The sequence below is a fragment of the Rhinolophus ferrumequinum genome, chromosome 2 (genome assembly GCF_004115265.2).
Source record: "Rhinolophus ferrumequinum isolate MPI-CBG mRhiFer1 chromosome 2, mRhiFer1_v1.p, whole genome shotgun sequence".
Lineage (NCBI taxonomy): Eukaryota > Metazoa > Chordata > Mammalia > Chiroptera > Rhinolophidae > Rhinolophus > Rhinolophus ferrumequinum.
This window is the reverse complement of record NC_046285.1, coordinates 52,287,653-52,293,819: the sequence shown is the minus strand read 5'-3', so window position 1 is coordinate 52,293,819 and position 6,167 is coordinate 52,287,653. Positions and strand designations below refer to the sequence as shown.

General features: G+C 43.3%; 1 non-coding gene across 1 annotated transcript; it reads right to left on the bottom strand.

Annotated features, from left to right (window-relative positions):
• Positions 1-1,232: 1,232 nt before the first annotated feature.
• On the bottom strand, positions 1,233-1,396 carry LOC117014849 (U1 spliceosomal RNA). Its single transcript, XR_004421624.1, has one exon. It is a non-coding gene; the product is annotated as a U1 spliceosomal RNA (small nuclear RNA).
• Positions 1,397-6,167: the final 4,771 nt, after the last annotated feature.

Here is a 6,167-nt window from a genome sequence, read left to right as displayed (position 1 = left end):
ACTAGTCTGGTGTCTGAGCTCCTAATCAAATGTTCTCTTGACTAATCCAAGCTCCCTTTGTCTGAGTGAGACAAAGGTTTTGAAAACAGTAAATAAGCAGATCTTAATAACTTAAAACTCCAAAGAAAAACAAGCCAGAAGCATGAAAGAAAACAAGTTTTAAACAAAAAAAGGGCAGGTTCCAGAAATCCATGATGCTACTACCCCCTGACTGCCTCACCCACTACATCTTAAATGGGCAAATGGGTCCTCTGAAGTGAAGGGATGATTTATTTTTTACAGAAAAGTCCCTTTGCCTTGTGGTCCTCCAGCCCCAGGTGAACTGGGTGCATGGTTGGCAGCCGTGCAACCCAAGTCCCGTCCCCCGTCCTCACCCCCCCTGCTTCCTTCCTCATGATCCCCTCCCTGTGCCTCAGACGTATCTGAAGAGAGGAGCCCTCATGTCAGAGCAGGCCCATGCGCCCGGTGCGGTGAATTGAATCAATGCATCACACTTGAGGTGGGAGCTAATGCAATTGAAGCCCAGCCCGGAGCTGCTAAGGCATATTACACCCATCAGTCACTCACTCCCACTCAAGAGCCTCCTTCCAAGTTGCCTGAGTGAACACTTCTGGGACAAGCATTAGCTGAGTTTTAACTACCTCTGTGTCTCCCTTGATACAAGATTTGGGTTATTTAAATAAGTTAAAGCGCTTGCCTTTTTAGTCCTTTAAAATAAGGAAAGCTGCTTGGGGTCTAACACTCCTGTGAATGTTGGAGACTTCCACCTCCTGGTGGGGAGGGGCTTCGTTTTCTCATCTCATCCATCCTCAGAGACGCTGAGCTCAGGCCAGTCTTCACACCTACCTGCCGCCCGGCATTTCCTACCCCATGCAGGGCACTGAGGAGTGGGCTGCGTGGGCCAGGGGACAGATAACATATTCATTGCCTCACTGGGCAAGAAGACAAGTCACTTACGTGCTCCAGGGTGCAGTGTCCCTATTCTTGTCAAATCTCCTGGATTAATCCCATATATGCATCTCGTGTGTTACATTAGCTTAGCCCTGTTTTCTTCATTATGTCGCTCAATACTTACACCAACTGATGGGGTGATTACTCTCACGTAGTCTAATTAATATCCTCATTTATGGAGGGCTCAGTGTGATACGTGTTCTCTCCTAGGCACCACCTTTCAGCACATTATTCTATGAGCCTCATTTCTTTCTTTTTTTTTTTTTTTAAACTTTAATGTGTAGGGGAGAGCGTGAACGCAGTCCCCCACTACCACAAATTATGCAGTCGAGTTTCCCACATTTGGGGAAATCGCAGGGGTCAGCACATCCGGAGTGCAATGGATAAGCCTCGCCCTGGGAAAACCACCTTCGTGATCATGGTATCTCCCCTGCCAGGTAAGTATGAGCCTCATTTCAAGGAAACAAGCTCAGAGACACAAAGTGACTTGCTCAAGGTAAACACCTTTGAGTTCACAGCTTGTGTGAACTTTTCACTACATCTCAGAGCAATTGTATAGGGCTCAGAAAGAAACCAGGGTTCAAACTATAGGGGTCACCATCCGTTATCCAGATTTGCCTTTTAATGATTTTACAAACTTGGGTTGTGGAGGGGGAACCGGGAACTCCTTTCATGATATCAAAACATCAGAGGGGACTTTCAGATACGAGGAGCTCCAGCCTTCCATAAATCCTCCAGCAAGGTCTCCCGATGCACGCATGCAAGTGGTAGCCCTCTTAGGCTTAGCACGCTCACCACTGCCATGTGCTCGCACACAAACGTCAGCCTGGCTTCATGGAAGGAGAAGGTCTGGGTTGCGAGGTGTCAGAAACCTGACAAGCTTCAAAGGCTGATGGACCTGAATTTTGAATTCTAGCTTCAGCCTTGAGCTGGAATCACTTATCCTTGTTGGGCCTCAGGTTCCTTATCTTAAAATAGAGGAAATAATTACTTGTTGTACAGGGTTCGTGTATGGCTTAGTGATAGTGGCAAAGAATAGGTGGTCATTACACGGTACTGATGGGTTTGCTGGCGGTGGTGGTGGCGGCAGCAACTATTATTGATCTCCCTCCAGATGGTCCAAGCTCATCTCCCCTTACGTCGTTCTATGTAAAGATAAACGGTAAGATCGAGACTATTTGAAAAACTAAACAAAAACAATTGCAACAGATTGTCCTTGCAGTAAAATATTCTAATTACTCAGCTAGATTTGGAGGCCGAATCCCATTATTGCAAACATGATAATTAAAATTCTGCATAACAAACTATTTGAAATCTAAACGATGACTCCCTCACTCACTTTAGGCCAACAGGAAACCCACGTGTGTGGGGTACATTGTGATTTAAGACACAGCCGCCTTCTCTCATCTCTGTGACAGCACATGTAGTTATCTAGCACCGAGGCTGGATGAGGACCACAGGTGGAACCCATCTCAAATATTCAAAACCAAGAAACTTAAATCAGACACACACTAATTCATTTCCCGTACTCGGTGAAGCTAAACCTGGAACCGCTCCCTTCAAATTGAATTGTAACACAATTGGATTTATACTCTATCTTTTTCAAAGCAAATAATTCAGAAGTTTCACACAACTTTTATCTTATTACTTACTGCTTTGGCTTGTTTGTCATTTTGTCTTCTCAGTTCCATGTGCTTTCAACTATAATAAAATTGAAGACCTGCTCTGCTCTAAGGTGCTGTGCCGAGAAAGAGGGACGCTAACGTTCCCGTAGTACCTGCCGGGTTCTGACTGCTGAACACCTCATGGGTCTTTTCTCTCATGATCTCATCCCCTGCCCTCAAGGGACTTACGTGCAAACAGAAAAGGCAGCACTGTACACAACCACAGCACACTACATATAGTTTAGATGCCGTGAGAGAGGCAAATGCAGGAGAAGAATTTAATTCCAACTTGGAGAAACAAAGCAGGTTCCAAAGAGGAGGCAGCATTTGACTTGGGGCTTGAAGAAGGAGCAGAACTTCAAGACAGGAAGTTGGGAGGGGGACTCTGGCCATTGTGGACAGAGTACATTGCTAAAGTTTCTTTAGAGACCAAGTAAACCCATGTCGCTAGATCTTATTTATTGAGAGGAAGAAGAGTCAGGGTGAGTGGTCCCTATATTTGCACTTCCTGCAATGACTACAGGTCAGGGTAATGATTAGCCACAGAGTTTTATCTTCTTGAGCAGATAACCTTTTCCCTATTGTTGACAAATGCAGATTCGTTGGTATAAGAAGCTCTGAGGGCCCCGAGGTGAAACTCAGCCCTGGAGGTGGGTTGAGGCCTCGTGCAAACAATCTGATGCTTGGGGGCAGTCCAGACGGTGTTGGTTTTGGTCCCAACTGTTCAGCCAGACCAAGGCTAGGAAAGGAGCAGAGAGCTGGCTGTAATGCCCGTAATATGATACATTAGAGGGTGCCTGGTAAATTATGTGTCCATTAGCTAAGTGGCCCTGGGGCTTTAAGATTTGCTCTTTTTGTAAATCAAAAATAATAACAATAACAGCTCACCATCTTCTCATCCTATTTCATCTGTCATTATACAATTACAGCTGCTCCCCTTGACAACTCCATTCCAAACTCCAGGGTACAGAACTGGATGAAAAATCTGTGCTTCCATCCTGACCTACCTAACCAGGACTCAATCACAAGAAGCAACTCAGTCTTTTTATTATTGAAGAGGGTTGGCAACCAAGCCAGTTCAGGAGGGAAGGTGATTGTTTTAGTGCAAGAACCCTTCAGGGAGGGACCAGGTGACCTTGCAGTGAAGCTGAGAAGAACTCCACTGGAAGAGGTCCCTGATAATTCATCCTGATGCCAGTCTTCCCCTTTCTAATTTGTCCTGCCTTTTTATCCATGCCCTTCCTGGGGCTGGAGGTGTTGCCAGCTGGCTAGGACAGTAAAGAGGTGGTGTGGAAGTATGTCTTTTGTATGGCAAGAGAACAGGGCTCCCTTTGGGAGCAGCTCAAATCCCAAACAAATGTTTGCTGAATCCCAAACAACTGTGTATGGCTGCTTAGTGCCAATTCACCTCAACTAACAGGTGCAACACTCCAAGGCAAGACACAAATTTCCAAACAATATTTTTCCCCCAAAGATGAAACACATGTGATACGAAGAAACAAATCATTCGCAGATCTTCAGGATGGCATACCCTGATGACACGGATACACGAAAAGAACTGCCATGACGAGGAAGCATGGCGTTTGTGCTTCCTAGCCACTCAGATTTCTGCAGGGACTCTGTACTGAATGTGCCCGATCCACACCCAGGAGCCTGAGACCCCTGACTTGTCATCAGACAGAAACCTGGCTCTCAGGGCGGAAGTCTCACCTCTTATTCTTTAGCATTTGTTTCATTTTTTCTCTGTCTTCTTTTCCTTATTATAGCCTTGCTTCCTGACCCACTCTCATGAATGGCCCTCTTTTAATTAGTTAGTTAATGAATGATCATCTATTTATGATATAATTAACATTGATAAACCACTTCAAAGAACCAGAGCCATCAGCGATGACATACATCTGTCTATATGTTTCTTCTCCGTCCCATTCTTCTTCCTCCCCTCACCTAAGGCAACCAGTCGTCTAGTATTACCTTGATTTAAAAAATGATTATATGAACCTTGATTTTTAAAAATATTATATGTACAGTTTCGTTTATTGTTAGTTATTTCTAACATTAGTAAACAATATTCTTCTGGGTCTTACTTTTTCACTCAATATTTTATACATGTATACATAGTACATAATATGTACATACTATATGATAGCATGTAATTATAGTTCATTCATTTTTGTATGGCAATGCCACAATTTATATATCCAATATCCTGTCAAAGGGCGTTTGTTGTTTCTAGATATTGTATCATATTTGCTGATATAAATGTTGCTGCTGGAACATTGTTTTCTGAGTGTCATCATGTCCATATGAAAGTGTTTTTCTTATGTGTATGCCGAACAGTGAAATTGTTGGGTCATGGAATACGTACATGTGCAGCTTGATAAGACCGTGTGAAACTACCTGCCAAAATGGTTGTACCAACCTGCATCTTTGCCAGGGAAGTATAAGAGACCCAGTTAATGGATATATTCCCTCATACTTGGTATCATCAGACTTCTTAACTTTTGCCATCAAATGAATGCATATAGCAGTGGGAGTTAATCACTACAACATTTTTGAAAATAATCTGGAAATACTTATTAAAATGTTAAATAGACTAGTTCCTTAATACAGAGTACTACTTTTAAGCATGTATTCTAAAAAACAAATTATTAAAGCAAGTATACGAGAGTGTATTTTAAAGGTATTTATTACACTATCTTTTGTATTAGCAAAAAGCTTGAAACAACCTGAATATTCATCAATAGGTAATTGATTGAATAAATTATGGGAGAGCCATACATAGATTAAAATGCAACCATTAAAAACAAAACTGAGTTAGAAATGTGTGCAATGATTTGGAAAATGTCGGCTGAACGTTATCAAGTGAAAAAAGCAAGTTACAGAGTAACGTATATGATAGGATCACATGTTAGATTTTCTAAAAAAAGGAGGGAATGGGTGCCATGTTGCCGGTGTTTGTTCATGTGAACAAATGTGAACTGGCTGTTAGTATCGGTTACGTCAGGAGAGTGGGACTGGGGTGTGGAGCAGACGTGCTGAGAAGGTGGCAGCACTGGGACTGTAATTCAGATCCCTTCTGTAGTGTCCTATCTGGCCTCAGTCTACCCCTGCACATGTCAGTCCTCTGTTCCATGTTGTTCAGTGTCTTCAGATTCCCACATTATAAAATAAAATTCCTTACCTGAAATTCACTATCCATCTAGAGCTGGCTGGCCCCAGCCTACCACATCTCCTACTCACCTATGTATGCAATATGTTTTAGCCAAATTATACTTGACTCTTCTCTGAACATGCGTGGGCTTTTCTATTCCTTGCTTTTGCTCATCCTCTCTACCTAGAAGTTCGACCCCACCACTACTCCATTACTGCCTAAAAATCTTTCCTATACTTCAAGATCCAACCAAAAGGCTGGGGCTGTCATAGTGCCCCTCAGAAACAGAGAGCTGAGTGCCCAGGCCTAGGAAGGACAGAACCATGGTAGGTCCAGGACCTCAGCAGGTAAGTTTGCCATCTTTCTCTCCAGGGCACAGCCTACAGATAACCCTGCTCCAA